This window comes from Charadrius vociferus, unplaced genomic scaffold, assembly GCF_000708025.1.
Source record: "Charadrius vociferus isolate BGI_N301 unplaced genomic scaffold, ASM70802v2 scaffold185, whole genome shotgun sequence".
Classification (NCBI taxonomy): domain Eukaryota; kingdom Metazoa; phylum Chordata; class Aves; order Charadriiformes; family Charadriidae; genus Charadrius; species Charadrius vociferus.
The window spans coordinates 1,177,300-1,192,386 of record NW_009648955.1 but is presented as its reverse complement, the minus strand read 5'-3'; the positions used below and the strand labels follow the sequence as shown (position 1 = coordinate 1,192,386).

Sequence of the window (15,087 nt, the reverse complement as noted above, 5' to 3'; positions counted from 1 at the left end):
ACGCTAGAAATTATATTGGTGCTACAGATACAGGATCTTTCCCAGTCATAGGTATTTTCTTGACAGGCCACTGGAAAGGCATACTGGTTCTTCTTCAGCTGGGCCTCTAGCTAAAACAGAGGGCAGATTACCAGAGCATTCTGGCAACTTGGTCTGTTTTTAAAAACGTCTCAGCCAACAGTGAGCCAAGAAGATTCTAAGTTCTTAGAATTATGTGCCAGGACTTTTTGTTTTGTTTTGTTTTAAAAAACAAGGTTGGGGATCCTAGTGGCTAGCACAAAAGATGAGAACCTTTAAGCAGCCTGCAAGATTTCAGGGATTTACAAAGCATATTTTCAGCTATCAAAAACTTCTACTGATGGAACCATCCTGCAGGACTAGAATAATTCATTTCAAAAGACTAACAATTCAAACTCTAGCTGGCAGCTAACTTCTTTCAATAGATAGATGTTTTTGTTTGTAATTTGCCATATGTTTTAGTAATTCAAGAGAATGGGTAAAAAGAAAGTGTTATTTTCATGCATTTCTCCAAGAGAAACCTCTCAAAGTTGCCAGAGAATAATCTAAATCTCCTGCTTAGCATTCTACATTTAACTCCTCCTCATACTATTCTCTTTTGTCAAAGTGGCATATTTATAGCAAGTATTTTGCATCATGAAAGAAACCCTTTCAACAAGCAACATCTATCTTCCTTTTCAAAATGTATACTACACATAAATACAAGTATGATCACTGCAACCCTTATTAATTCAGCTAGTCTTTAGTACCTCCTAATTAAATGCAAGTTGTTCTCTGATCTCCATCCTATGTTACGTTTATTCATATGTTTATTTCTTTTGATTTCTGCAAGTTACTTGATTCTGAAGAACATCCTTTGGTTCCTAGCAGAGTCCCCATTCAGCAAGGTAATTGAGAAATACAACGTTCTGAACTACTGGAAACTCAGTCCTTAGTCCTGTAGTGATGAACAGAAAATTCACCTTTGACTCTCACAGTTCCTCCTGCAGAGTTAGGAGAGCGGGGAATAGTTTGGTGTCTTGCACACCAATGTCTAACAGTGCTATAGCTGAAAATCTTCAGACATTTAAGAGCTATCACTTTGTTAATGTGACTCAAGCTTGCTTGGTAGAATTATGATTTTGTGGAGGGAAGGAAAACACAATAACTATGTTTTATTTCTTTATTTTCTAAAAATGTGTTAAATATCACAGAATTCCAGAATGGTTAGGGTTGGAAGGGACCTCCGGAGATCATCTCAAATACCCCAAATATTTGGTAATTGTTTAAAGTTCACTGAAATAGCACTGAAGAGAGCAGTTTTACAAGCAAGTTTTTGAAAGTAAGCAAATGCTATAATACTCGTATGAGTCAGCAGTGTGCCCTGGCAGCCAAGAGGGCAAAACGCATCCCGGGGTGCATCAAACACAGTACAACCAGCCGGTCAAGAGAGGCGATTACCCCGCTGTATTTAGAACTGGTGTGGCCTCACCTTTGTCAGCAGTTCTGGGTCCCACAATTTAAGAAGGATGTGAAGGTCCTTAAATACAGACAGAGGACGGCAACAAAGCTTGTGAAAGGGCTGGAAGGAATGTCCTATGAGAAGCAGCTAAGGACTTTGGGCTTGTCTAATTTGGAGAAATGGAGGCTGAGGGATGACCTCATTGCTCTCTACAGCTTCCCGAGGAGAAGAAGTGGAGAGGGAGGTGCTGAGCTCTTCTCTCTGGTACCCAGGGATAGGACACGTGGGAATGGTTCAAAGCTGCATCAGGGAAAGTTCAGATTTGATGTTAGGAAGCATTTCTTTACTAACAGGGTGGTCAAACACTGGACCAGGCTTCCTAGAGAGGGGGTCGATGCGCCAAACCTGTCAGTGTTTAAGAGGCATTTGGACAATGCCCTTAATAACATGCTTTAACTTTCGGTCAGCCCTGAAGTGGTCAGGCAGATGGACTAGAAGATCATTGCAGGTCCCTTCCAACTGAAATATTCTATTCTATTCTAAATTCTGCAAAGAAAATAAAGTTTAAAAACAAAAAAAATCCCCCTAACAAGAAATTCACACACATTTCCTATCACCTAACATGTTTATCACCTAAACTTTTAAGATGAAAACACACAATTGTTTTTTTGGGGGGTTTTTTGCAACATGGTAAGCCAGCAGAGCACTGGAAGTGTTGTGAACTAGTTCTATGTATTTATCTCATTGTTTTGTAACAATGAATAAAGCACCCCCAGCTGTATTTTCTGTACTTATTGCAAATGAGATATAAAAGCAAATTTCTTGGCACTAAAAAAAAAAAAATAGGTCATGTTTTTTCCTTCTCATTAGCTTTAAGCATCAAACCCCAATGGCATAGGAATATTTATCTGTTAGAATGGGTAAAAGCACCTAGCAGGCCATGAGACATAATAAGTAAGTAACCCCGTTTCATCTGGGTGGTGTCTCAGTCCTGTTAGCTCAAGTTGTAAGCTCCACTGGCCACCTCCTACCCTACCTGAAAGGCTACATCCTCTATGTTTTGTCACTCAGCCCAACACTCCCAACACCCAATTGCAGCTCCAGCTATTTCTGAAACAAGAGCTAGCTGATGAAGACTGGAGCCCTAAGATGCCACATGCAGCAGAGTCTCCTGACAGTATGGTAGAGTTTCAAAGAGACATTCAGGCAAGCTCCAAGATTACAGTACTGCCTAGCCCAGCAGTGGCATACTGGGTTTTATGGAGAACCCTGTTCCCACATAAACACAAGGTCACATCCATATTTCTTCCACACAGCTACTAATCCCCCATGACGACTTTGAGAGAATGACTGGACACTTGGAAAAAACATCTAGCCTTTCCCTAAGAAGGACTATGCTTGCATTTATTTGTTTTCTCCTCCTGAAGGATCTGAGATATTACGATTCCAAAACTCTCCAAAGAATTTGAAAAACAAGCTTGTGAAATAAAGCTGTCAATACTTTCACTATTTTCTCCTGACAGCTACTATCCACACAGCACAGATGTGTCATTCTGCCAACTACAGATATACACACCTCTGATAATGCACTTTAAAATAACAGCCATAACAATAGTGCTAGTAATTCAGAATTTGTTGTGCTAAGTTTTTTATGGATATTTACAGGTTTTCCCAGCAGTATATGAAATAGCAACAGAAAAATACATTTGCGGCTCTAGACAAATGTCAGATTTCAGATAAAATTGGACTGCATTACTGCAAAGTCCTATCAGTATGTTTTTTGTAAGGCTAGGATGATGGAGTTTGTTGATATCATTCTCTAAACTAGGGCTGACTGCCACTGGTATTATTCAGATCAATAACAGAATTACCTTTGACTCAAGTGAGAGCAGAACAAGGCTTCTAACTTTATTAAAAAATGTCAGCGTTAGTTCTCTCAACAAACGCAACTACATCTGTGTAGCTTCTGTGTTCTTGCAGCTCCATATGTGCAAATTCCTGTTTCTTTTATATTTCTGCAGTCCCATTTCTTAATGACTAGCTGCATCTCCAAACACGGCAGCCATCTGATTATTGTCCCATAAACTGCAGACACATCTCCTGTAAGGTCAACAGGAGTCACCTCCACATAGCCAAAGGTATCACTGAATAAATACTATGCTGAGTAAACCCACAGATTTTCAGACTCTCCCGGGGCCTGATGCTGGGCACCTTTACCAGAAAATAGACCTTGCTGCAGGCAAGCCAGTCTCACTAGGTAGGAAGGGACTGCTTGCACATCAGGGCCTTCAAGGCAGCTGTCTTCTCTGATCAAAGACTAGTTTTGTATCTCCTTTCTAACTAATTTTAGCTTCCTAGCAGGTTCCTACTGAAGAATTTGATGCTATCTAAATCCTTCAACTGCCGCTCCTGTCTCTGCTTTTATAGAAACATATCAGATCACTCAATTAGAGATGTTTCAGGAAGACTGTCTGACCTTAGGAGATGCAGATCCAGATCAAAGGTTTAATGCATACTTGAAATGTGTTTCTTTAGATCAGACAGGGATGATAACTTCACTATCCCTGCAGCAAAGTAATGACAGGTTTCGGTTGCTGATGCTCTATTGTTTCTCAGATCAAAGCTTTCTTTCAAATGAAGACACACGAAAATTCACTTGCCTTTCTCTAAAAAACAGAGATCCCAATTAAGAAACCAGTCTTTATTGATTTGTAATGTTACTGTTAAATTGTTCCAAATAATCACTCAGAAAGGTTTTAATAGCACAGATAATACCCAATATCATCCTCTGCAGCATTCAAAAATGCCGGGATATAAAACAAATTTGTGGACATTGTGATGGAATTCCCACCATTAAATTCTGAGGAATTTTTTTTGTCACGTTCACTTGCTTCAACTGGGATCTACCCAGTGAAGTCGGAAGACCCGTGTTACATAGCAGATTGGTAAAAAGGATCACAACAGGCTGTATCTCCTAGCATGTGAAGATAAACAAAGTTCTTTTTGTATAAGCATAAAAAGCCAAAAGCCAACCAGAAACACTTATCAATATGTGTGAAGCAAACATACACAATCACATGTTTTGATTTGTATTTAATATGGAGTACAAGTTCACGGTTTCAGGGCTCTGCCCAAACTGAAGCTCTGAGGGTAACTGCTGGCAGAGTTTGCAGCAGAACAATCCCATGAAATGGGACATCCAAAAACTGTGGCTGTTTAAAGCTTTGTCACAAGCAGAAGCTTGCTACTCTCCTCTTGCCAAAAGTTGTCACCACCCCTGCAACAGTAGCAAAACTGGACATGTCCTGGTGCTGCGGATGCTCAGTTTCACAGTCCAATGTCTTAGTAGCCCACCTTCAGCACCCATAAAGGCAAACACACAAGGCTGCAACCAAAAAGACTAGAATGCAGGCACGCGTTCTGTCCCACAGCTCTGCAACAGGCAGAAGAGTAACTTTGAAGTTATCAGCAGTAAGGTCTTAAACTGCCACCACTAGCCCTGTCAGAGCTGTCAGATAAAAATCTCCGTAACATTGTTCACACTGATGTTACCTTTTTCCTAGGTAGGAAAGGCAATATTTATGCCACTGTATGTTCCCATTAGCCAGCACAATTATATCGGTGATTATCTTATATAACTATTTTGAGGTTTTGTAAGCACCTCATTATCTGAATAAGTTACATAAGTAAAACACTTAAGCGTAGGCCAGACACATGGAATAAGAAAGACAGCTGAGCAAGCACCGTGATTTTAGCGCTCTAGCTTACATAGAAGACGGACATCCATGGTTAAAATTCCATAAGGTCCAGCTGTTTAAATAAAGGAGCAGTCATTTTTGACAGGGCCCCGACAGATGCTGACACATCTTGAGCAACCAGTGTGAGGCACCAGGACATTATCTGTATTTCTCTTCTGGGGATGCAAAAATTAGTGGTTTACTTATACTACTAATATGACAATTAACATCTATTGGTGGTTAAGAAACATATGCACACACATATACACAGATATAAATATATAATATATATTTATATATAGTGTGTGTATATCTCAATATATATGTGTGCATGCAAAAACACACATCTACATATGTATATTCAAACAAAAGGCAGGTTGATACATTTGCAAAGGTCACTCCCTGGGATTAACTTCTGCAAGTTTATTCCTTGCAGTAAAATGAGAAAAGATTTGCAGTTTTCCCTGTTGTCTTCCTAGGAATGGTGGGGATTAGTTATCCAAAGGTAAAAGAGCAAAACCAACAACAACAAATCCTGGAACTCTTAACTGTCAAGAAAAGCTCTATCTTACCCAAGGGAGATGGGTAACAACAGAAGGGCATGCTGTTATTGATGATTAACATGAGTCACCAAAAAACCTGCGTCTCCCAAGAGCTTCTCTTCATAAATCAGCTAGCAAGACAGTTACTCCCCTTGCTCCATGCCAAATTCAATTATTTCATAGTGAAATACAATATTAAATTTAGACTAAATAAAGCTTGTTAACTGTTGTAAAATCCAGTTGTTTTTCTCTTCCCCCACTAACAAGATAGAAATAATTTGTTTTAAGAAGGTTCCTCATCATTAAAGCTCTTATCGCCCCCAAAAAAAGGATATCCACATGATTTAGACTCAGCCCCTTCAGAGTGGTGATAAATAACTTTTACAGTAAAGCACCACACCTGAATGAAAGCACTGCCACAGCCTTCAACAGAAGTACCAAAAGATTTCATGCCAAAATACTTCACAGATGGAGGCCTAAAGCCCAAGAAAGGCAAGAAAGCAGGCTTTGTATCCATGCTGTCTTGCTATGGGGCAAACTATGTTAAACGAGTTGCCTGCACTACATTTGTATCGCAGTCATCCCTTCCTCACAAAGCACCTGAAGTTCACCAACAAGTTTGAGTCGTTCCTTGAAAGATCAGGTCACAGATTGCTCACCTACACGAGCCCCACTGAAATGCATCTGATGTTTGTTTTAGAAATAAGAGTCAACAGTGACTCCATCTGCCCATCCAACGGGTGCTGACTAAACAACATACCAACACCAGGAGAGAAGATTAAGGAATCTTATGGCTACTAAGGAACTCGGAAGCTCTTCCAAGCTATTGCAGCTAACTGCAGACTATTTCCATTGACAGTCACAGGTAAGAAACGCTACCACCGCTTCTACATTTCCCCTCATCTTGCCAAGAAGGAAATCCACCAAATTAAGGGACCCACAAAATGTAAACTATCTTCTCTAAAACTTACCAAATATTAAACTGGTAAAAAACACTGACTTACTGGAACACAACGACGGTTTTGGATACAGTAGATTTCAACTAAGAACAGACTCCAAGGACTACAGCATTTCTGTGTTTATTACTCTTCCTATCAAGCTTTCACACTGCAAGCAAAATAAAGCTCACAGTATTTAATTCTGGATAGACTCCTTTACGAGGCCAGCACTTGAGGCTACAGGTGAGGAAACGGTTGCCCTTAGTGTATTTGCTAGTAAACTGATACAGTGTAAGTTACCAGCTTTGTGACAATTCATTATCTCCAAAATGAACTCAGATTGCTAAAGACAAAAGTGATCCTGATTTTATACAATAAGGAACATCCTTATATGCTGACTACTTTTCTACAAATCCTAATTTCTTCTACATTTTCCTCTTCGGATCAATAGAAATGTCTCAAATAATTAAATTGGAAGATGCATTGTACAGAAGAGTACCAGAGAGAATTTAACATAGGTCAACTGAAACATGCTGCATTTGAGATTTAATTTTTGCTTTGATTTTAATTAAAATCAAAAGCATTCACATAGCAAGTGAAATGGATTTATTCAACAATATAATTGACCTTCGACAAGACTATTAGAAGCAGAATATTCAATATATCAGTTAGAATATAGGAATTTTTTTTAAGTTCTTACAAATACTAAGAAGGCTGATTTGCTCTGAATAAATATTGTCCCATGACATTGGCAAGTTTTGTTTTCTGGGCTTTGGTACTATCAGGTAATTTCAACTAGTACACTTTCACATTTACTGGTAGGTCTTCACCGTTTCTTGAATTTTATCTACAGAGCCTTAAATTTAAAAAAACAGGGAAGCATTAAGGAATAGAAAGGAGACATAACTTTGCAAGAGCTAAGTTATTTGTTTCTAGCCTCCCTGTACACCAGAACGATGGAAATTCAGGAAATTCATTTTTCTTGCCAAGAATGTGTCCTGTAAGTCATGCAACTGGTACTTTCTTCCTATGGTTTGCTGAAGGACAGAGGCTTAGGAGTCCACTACAACCATTCTACCAACAGTCTAGTTCTTTCATTTTAGGTTGAAGATTATATCCCGAGGTTCATTTCTCCCTACTGCTAATGAGGACATTTTATGTTAGCAGACAGTACTTGAGCAATTCCAAGTTGAGCCAGCAGCACTGTACAATTTACATGCATGAATAAAAACATTTAGAACAATACACATTATTAAAGTCCTGAAGTTTTCACACACACGAGACACCATTTAGGTTTAATGTGAAGTATGGAAGCCGCCTGGCTTGGATGAAAGTCCAGCTGGTCAATTAAAATGTTTTTACTAATTTTAACAGGCTTTGGATCACATCTTACAATTTCCTACACTAGACACCACATCACAGTAAATGACAGCGGATGACAGGATTCACATTCGTCCAGCACTGACTTGAATTTAACAGCCTTTTTTAATACCTCTTTTCACAAAGATACTTAGCTCCAAAAGGAAAAAAAAAAAAAAAAAAAAAAAAAAAAAAAAACAAACAAAAAACTGACGCTGTGGTGCTTAGCATATTTTGCCCAAATAAGACTTCTTGAAAAAAATAAAATCTAGAGAGGAAGTGACTATGTCACCTAGGTTTACAGAAGAACAGCTGAACAAGTTTTGGGAAAGCAGTTCTGTGATGCCCACACATAATAGAATTCAATTCATTGTCCTTTGGCTGAGAAACCTCTGTAGTGACAAGTAACCAGACACCAAGACTGCAACAGACTGCATAGGGAAAACACGCTGCTTTCAATTTAAATTCACCAGATTAAAACTGCTGGTACCAAGAGCTCCAGTTCAGCAGCACTGAAGCGAACAGTTGAAGTGATCCAATGTGTTACAGCATGAGAGCTGCCTGCCTTGCCCCTCTGCTGGAGTTTGTTTCTGCAGGAGCAATGTTGGCAGAGAATAACGTGATGATGACAGCTATAAATGTGGCAAGTTTATATGTTGATGTACTAGTGCCAGACAACAAAATGGGGACGACCAAAGTGTGGCATATGCTTCATTCCTTACCTTTCCTCCTGGGTTGTACTCCCTAGAAAACGGACAGGTGAGTTATGTGCCCGAATTAATTTTCATTTCACAAAACAACGTGGAAAATAGAAGTAATCCAAAAGTCATTTGTACCAATAAATTGCATGCAAGTTAATTATTACGTTTGGGGTTTTTTTTATTATTGTAATCAAATTCAGTGATATGCAACCTCATGTAATCACTGACACTGTGACCAGGGTTAGGAAAATGAATTTCCAAGCTTTGATGACATGGGTGGAAGATTAAGGAGAATAGGTCACCATCTGTGAAGTATGTCCATTCAGGGACTTGCACTTTGACACTGTTGTACTCTATAGAAAAAGAGAGGCAAAAAACTTTCTTAAAATTAACAAGTTGCTTTTTATTACTCATTTTATTCTTTCTAACCCATGTAAATATATTAAAAATAGAGGGCTAAATCTTTAATGAAAAGTTACTATATAGTTGTTAGAGACATTGAACCTGCCTGTACAAAGCAGATCAGTAAATGAAGAGTCAAAACACACACTCCAAACAGTCTTCAGAAACCCAGTCAGAACAATACCTCCTTTGAAGTTTTATTACAGCTATAATTGTAATCAAAGGTCAGTAACGGTTGTACTGCTTGTGACACTATGTAGTCTAAAGCTCGTTCTCCACAGTAGCATTATTTCTGACACAAACTATCTGCCAAGAAATGTCAATATTTGAAAAGCGCTAGAGCACACAAGAATGGTGCAACAGTTAGGTACTGAATACCATGCACAGACGGTCTAAATTCCACCTGCATCCTTGTGACTAGGGTTCTCACCCAACTCCCTCCTGAGCATGTTCCTCAAGCTATCTGAAACGCTGTTCAGAGGCTCTTAGTTCTCTCCATCACAAGGCAGGAGGGTGTAACCAGAATTTTGACTTCTTTGGAATACAGACTTGAGACCTGGATCCACAGAGAGTCCTTCAGGTGACAAATAACTAAATCCTTCAGTGCTGACCTCCCTGTCACAGTCATGAGCCCGGCTCTCAAACTCCCTATGCCACATGAACCCTGCAAAACAGGACTGACAGAAGCCAGCAAAGATTAATATGAGCCACCTGACCTGACAATAAGAAACCTGAGGAAGGATGAGGAAACTAATTCTGTCAGTCAAATGGACTCGATCCAGAAAGTTCCCAGATCTCTCCTATGGGCACGATATAATTGCTATGGCCCAAGACACGGATGCATGACGTGTCCTGTGACTGAGCAAGGATCCAACTTTTCTTCCAGTATCGCTGCTGTTGCTACAGCACTACTCTATACCACCTTGACCAAGTGAAGTAACACAGTATGATGTTTATGTGAGATTCATACATTGGGCTTTGAGGATCTAATCCAACAGGTGTATCCTCAACATGCTGACAGACACTAGGCAATACTGTAGTTATGCATTTAAAATACTGCTATTTCCCATGTAAATATTGCAGGGTGACTTCTAATTGTAAAGATTATTGTCTCATTTCTGAAAAGCTAACTTACCTGCTGCTATGATCTGATTTCACAAACTTCTAATATTAAAAAAATCATGGTAATGTTTATAATTTGCAAAGCTTAATATTTTATATCATAGGTAGTTGAATTTCTGTAAATCACATGCTACAAGTTGTAAATCCCTTCAAGTGACCACCATAACTAATGCAGTTTTCACAAAAGGCACTTGTACCACTCAACCAAACCACTTTCAGTTTTGACTGGTGTGCTTTTGGGGGGCAGAGAGGCAAAAAAATCCTGTTAGATGGTGGATGTTCTAGAAGTAACATATTCTAAATTAATCTATTCCACACCTCTCAACAGGAAGCATGTTCTTCCTGAGAAGTGCTATGAGAATGTTGAGTTACAATGACTGTACAAACAAGGGTGGAGTTGAAATTCATCATTATCGCTAGGAGACAAGCTTAGCCTTAAGAATGTTAGCATTGTATTTGTCTTCATTACATTATCCAACAACACATGAACCAACCAACCAAACATGACTGCAACCACGACATTCTGATGTTTTATACTGTGATTTAAAGTAATTCCAGGAAACAAAAATTCCAATTTGTTTGGCCTCCATAATATGCTTAAACAAAAGCAGAGCTTTGGTCTCATAAAACTAATATTTGCCGTAGAAACAATTTAGCTACAACTGCACCTATCTTATTGAGATTCCTAGTAAAAAATTCATAATTCTGTTCAGTAGCAAGAGTCAAAGTCCAAGTTTTCATCATTTTAAAAAGACTATTCGTTTCAGGTTGGTGCTGTTCTTCCCAAACCTCCCTGTCCCCCTGCACATGTTCTTGTAGACAATATGGCTACCAGCACTTGCCCTTGTACACTAAATGGAATATCGTTTCAGTTATGAGTTTTTCACGTCTCATGAACACACAAAAATTTCAATGGGAAAATGTTTTGCATCTCTCACCAGTCAGAGGAGATTCTACCTGCTGTTCCACTATTTCAGTAACTCCCCTGTAATATCTGTTCAGCTTAACAGACGAAGTTCCAAGGCTAGATTACTACCACTGAGGAGAAAGTACAAGTGAGACAGTTGTTTGAAGTTTCTCCATTATTTGAAAGCTCTTCAATGACATGCCCCTTACCTGATCTTCAGTCCTCTGACTGCAAGAGGACTGAAGTCTCCTCTGGTTTGACGTTTCTATGTAATTGTAGGAATTCCAGGCATAGAGTTACTTAGCTCATACTATCAGCTTCTTGTCAAAGGTAGAGCTGCTTTAAAACACTGAAAACCATTTACTGAGTCAATACACAGTAGAGTAGCATAAGTGTAAATTTTTATTGATAGACTAAAAAATGTGAAACAGATTAAATTACAGTCACCTTGGAACGATTAGATGAAAAACGAGGGCATAAACTATTTCCTGAGAACAGTGAAGCCCTGCTGAGGGAGAAAAGTAAACGCTAATTTTAAGGTAGCCTTTCTCCTAAGCACAAAACAACACCGATTGTCCTTATCAGGGAGGAGTAGCAAAGCCTGCCTCCCCAGTCCTACAAAGAAGTGCTTGGAATTTGAGACACAACTTACCAACAACAAGTAGAAATGCAGGTCAGAAAAAGTAGGAGGCAGTAAGGCTTGTAGAAACATGCCTGCTTGCCTATTCAGAGGCTTCCCATTGTGATTGAATTGGATCTGCCTAATGCATGCTTAAAACAACACGAGGTTATTTAGAAATTTAGGGTGGTGAGGCACTGGAACAGGTTGCCTAGAGAAACTGGGGAAGCTCCTTCCCTGGAGGTGTTTAAGGCCAGGCAGGATGGGCCTTTGAGCAACCTGGTCTAGTGGGAGGTGTCCCTGCCCATGGCAGGGAGGCTGGAACTCAATGATCTTTAAGGTCCCTTCCAACCTAAACCATTCTATGATTCTATGAAATGTACACATATACACAATGTCTCTCTGCTCCCTTCCCACAAGGAGGTCTCAGGAACTTGTCTACAGCATCCCTACATGGTAAACCCCACAGCCCAGCTTCTGCAAACACTGAAGATGAACGTTTCCACTCAAACAGCAACTAAGCTTTAGGATCTGTGAGCTCATTTAAGCTCATGAGACATTTATGTTCACAAGTTTTATTTTAAAAAACAACAAAAACCATGTACTACCATTAACCTCTCAGGGGTCTAAGAACCTTCAGATGTGAGGAAGATGCTGCAGGGAGAAATCCAAGACCAAATGAAGGGAAGGTTCACATTGTTCTTGGCTCCTTCTCATCCACTCCAATTATTTCCTTTTCTCATTCTCCAGAATGACCCCCAAAACATTTTATGCACTGAACTCTTAGAATTATGTATGACTATTACATATTTTTATCTTTGTTAGCACAAAATAAATTACACCAAGTATCATGATCAATAAACATTTTTAAAGTTTCCAGGGAAAGTTATATGTCTGCAAAATGAAGCCTTTGCTGACTACACAACCGGTATATTTCTCAGGAATGTTTCAGCCAAATGCCTATCATTTGGCCTGAGTATTCTTCAAAAGGAGTACTCATACACAAAGAGTTTTACTCATTATATTTGCTAGGTAATATCTCTTTCACCAGTTAACATAAGGAAATTGCTGCATATTATTTTTATTTTAGCAAATCACTGTCTTTACCCCTCCCTCTCTGCAAACTCAAACCAGTCTTACTCGAGGCACAAAGGCGACAGAGGACTGAGAAGTGCCCCTGCTTTAACAGCACTCTGCTGGCGAGGTAACAAGAGAAACCAAAAGCTTACCCTAGACACTAGATAGACTTTCCATTTTAAAATAACAGGTAATTTCACAAAGTATCTCTAGTGAGATTAGGAAAGCCAATTGTGTCACTATGACATAGCTTTTTGTTTATCAGCAGATATTACATATAGAAGTTTTTGGTCAATTACAGCAGGACAAATAGGAATCTCGGCCACATCCACTCTCACAAGCCTACAATTTGACTGAAGCAGACCTACAGGTGGAAATTAAACTGTGGATTCTGATACTGATTTTAGCAGGAGACAGAGTAGGATCTGTAAGGGGTACTCATTTCTCTAGCCTGGGAAATCATCCTGTCTCATGAATTGCACAGGATCCCAAAAAGTAGCTGACGTAGTTGTGCTGAATGAAGGCTGGAGGAGACAACAAGGAATTACATGACTTGAGCACTTGTTTCCTTTCACTAATGTTTAGTTCCAGGAGGATGAAAATAAGTTTAAAACTTCCCTGTTTAGAGACCTGCCATACAGTAACCGCCCTTTTCTCCAGATGCGGATTCCCACATAACCAGCTGATAATAGTTTTTTTTCGTTTTTCAATCACTAAACCGTGATCTATGGACACCCCTGCAAAGCCCACAGAAAAAAGCCCCAGGCATGCGACACTGAGCACAGCAGGAACCTAGCCCATAATGAAGGTTCCTAAATACTGCAATAACACAGATGAAGAAAAACTGACAGAAAAGAGACATTACAGCTCTGGTCCTGTGTAACAGCATCTTCAATCATTAAGTTATCTATTCTTCTCTGGCTAGGTTGTATTCGGACATACTGCTGTCTATATGAAGAAAGTTAACTATCACCAGTGTGTAAACTGTTATCCCTATGCTATCCAACATAACGTTCTTGATATCCAACCCAGAAAAAAAGTCAGCAACTGAACTGAGGTTTAAATTAAATTGCTTGTCTACCTCAGATTTGGCTTGCTGGGTTAATAGATAGTGAAGAGGGTCATATTGCTGCTGCTAACGGGATATCTACCTTGCAGGCAGACACAGGAAAAGGAGAGAGCAGAATCAAAAACTCCCATCAATAACCTATTTGCAGACTGGTCAGAACAGCAGATACGCGTGAACTAATTATGTGGCCCTTTCCCCCGCCTTCAACAAAAACAAAAACTATGCATTATTGTTCAAGCTATGAGGCATGAAACAGAAACTAAACCTAGCAATACTGAGCTACCACAGCATGAGCCAACTGCCCATGCAGGGAAGGAGATGTTTCTATTACGGATGCTTGATGAACACGGATTACAGAGTTCTGAAGATGCTCTGTGTTTACTCAGTTGGCTACTGAAATGGATAATTAGTTTTTATTAGCTGTAATGCAGCCACTAAGCATTTTGAACACTTCATGCCAAAACATATCAGAACACATACCTGTCACCATGCCACTGAACTGAAAACAAGTATTGCCCAGTAAAAGGCTGAAGGAAGTGAACACACAATAAACCTTCAGATGGGAAAATACAGTACTACATCCTTCTGCAACGCAAAAATGCCCCTGCCTTCACTGCTGGAGCATAAAGAATAGCAATTATATCTAAATCCTGCTGATGTTTCTAGTTAAAGAACAAATTCAGCAGAACGCTTACGCTAAGACTGCCTTAACGGAAGTCAGCGCTGTCACTTTATATGAAAATATGGAAATTCACAGGTCACACGCATAATTAATTCAACAAGAGAAAGCTGTTAAGAGCTGCAATTAAGCAGAGGACGCAGCGATGCCTTTCAAAACCGAGTTCGAAAGGGGCTGTACCTTTCCCGGAGCATTGGCTAGCGCGGAGAGGTGCTGCTGGCCCCAAGTTCGTCTCCAGGCTCTCCTCGCATTTACGCGTTGCACCTGCAGCCGTCGGCGGGCACCAGAGCAGCGCTGCCCGCGGCGCCCCCCGGGGCCGCCTCCCCCTGCCCCGAGGCGCTCAGCCCCCCTCCCGGGCGGGCAAGTTTCGCCCACTTTAATCATCTTTAAGACCCTGTAAACACATCCAGCTGATTCTCGGGTCCATGCCGGTGTGCGGGGCGAGGTCTCGGAGCTGAGAGGACGGCGAGCGGCGG

At 40.0% G+C, this 15,087-nt stretch overlaps 1 protein-coding gene across 1 annotated transcript in view; it reads right to left on the bottom strand.

Annotated features, from left to right (window-relative positions):
- Positions 1–15,087, bottom strand: part of SH3BGRL2 (SH3 domain binding glutamate-rich protein like 2) — a 43,567-nt gene that overhangs the window by 27,829 nt on the left and 651 nt on the right. The window lies entirely within an intron of this gene.